The sequence below is a fragment of the Dipodomys ordii genome, unplaced genomic scaffold (assembly GCF_000151885.1).
Source record: "Dipodomys ordii isolate 6190 unplaced genomic scaffold, Dord_2.0 Scaffold38, whole genome shotgun sequence".
Lineage (NCBI taxonomy): Eukaryota > Metazoa > Chordata > Mammalia > Rodentia > Heteromyidae > Dipodomys > Dipodomys ordii.
Window position 1 is genome coordinate 14,513,461 of NW_012267254.1, and position 2,049 is coordinate 14,515,509.

The window sequence follows — 2,049 nt, forward strand, 5'->3', positions numbered from 1 at the left end:
CAAAACAGTACAATATGCTTAGAATAAATATCACTGGTCACTGGACACAAAAATAGCTCACAGAGGAGATACATAGAAAATAATTCCAAAATGTTACATCAATCTATGGTGTGATATACAAATGTTAGCTCATTTAAAAATGCATGTTAATAAAAATCCCTCGTATGGAAAGAGCAATTAGTCTTGGCTACAGATGGAAGAAAAATCCACAGTGCTTTAGGGCACTTCAAATCCAAAGAGAATGATCACCTTAGAAGGATTCCTCTTCTTTTTTTATTTAATTAATGTTTTTTTTATTGTGAAAACACTGTACAGAGGGGTTACAATTACATGGGCAAGGTAATGAGCACATTTCTTATCAAGCATTGTTGCCTCCTCCTTTGTTTCCCCTTACCATACCCGCCCTCCCACTGCCCCCTATCCCCTGCAAAGTTGTAAAGTTTGTTTTTCGACATAACGTCTTGTACATCTCATTGTTCCAATGGGTCAACCTATATCCCTTTTTAAACAATTTGTTTTTTCCCTTCCCCCCACAGAAGGATACCTACTTCTTGTTAAAAGGAGCTAGATGTTTGAGGCGTGGTGGGGGGCTATTAAACCACTTCATTGGTAAATGTAGAAGTCTATTTATAAGGAAATTGGTAGGGGTGTAGGTAAACCATGTGTGGACTGGGACAGGACAGGGTCAGGGACACAGGAATCTTTAGGGGAGTGTAGGATGTGTTAATGGTACGGTCTAATACCTTAAACACTTGAAAACAAACATCCCAATTAATTATGATTCTATTAATTCCTTTTACTTGTATACTTTTTCTAGACTGTCTTTATTTTGGTGATTAATTGGAGATGAGTCTCACAGACTTTCCTGACGAGGCTAACTTTGAGCAGAAATCCTCAGATCTCAGCTTGCTGAGTAATTAAGACCACAAGCTTCAGCCACTGGCACCCCGCTTATTAATCCCTTTTAAAACAAAACAACACCAACAAACTTTCAGTAAAGAAAAGGTAAAGGCAATTTTCAGCAAAAGTGAAATACAAAGTAGACACTTGAAAATATAAAGTCAGAAGAAGTTAATAAAGTGCATAATGATTTTTTTAAATTCAGATGAATGATGCAGATAATGCATAATCAGACCCTATACCCCCTTCAAGAGAAGGAAACAATAAAGATGAAGTTCCCAAAATGTTAAACAAATCTTAGAATGTAAGAATGTTATTGTTGACCAAAAGTACCCAGTACATGCTTAGCACAACAAAGTTCAAGAAAAAAAATCTTGTAATGAACTTTCATAACAGTAGATATAAAGAAAAATCCCCAAACCTTCCAGAGTGAAAATAAGGATTGCCTGTAGAGGAACAAAGAGCTAGCAAGAAATTGCTGTATTTGTGATAAAGACTTTCCTAAGACAAAAGCAGTGAAGACACACACAAAAAACTAGTTTAAATTAGAACAAGCCGATGATGAGTTCGAAGAGGGCTTCCTTGAAGAAAAAAACGTAGAACTGATCAACTGGCATAGCTGACAGTTTTAGAAGATATTTTCTTTTATCACCAGGGAATTTGGAAAAATAATTAAGGATGGACATATGGACAAATAGTAAGTGTCAGCATGATGGAATGATTAACTCAGATAATAGAAGCATAACATTTGCAAGGAAAGAATGCAGTGACACTATGAAACTGCCATGTGGGTTTCACATGACCTTGGTGGCAGAAAACGCTAGCTGTCCCTTAGCATCTCTTCTTCAATAGAAACACTATTAACAGCTGGGTCTAAGATGTCTAAAACCAAGCTACATTTCCCCGCTAGACAGAACAAGGTGCCTAAGTGCTGGTGGATGAACTGAGAAGAGTCAAACGGTTACATACCACACACACACACACACATACATACACGTGCACACATACACACACATTGTAGATTTTTCCCTTTAAGAAAGATGCTGCTGATTGAAATAGAAATATAGTGTATTTAGAACTTATGGATCTTGACAATGAGAAATAAGGAAAAGGAAACATAGCTCTGACAACTTTTCGAGCATGAACCCA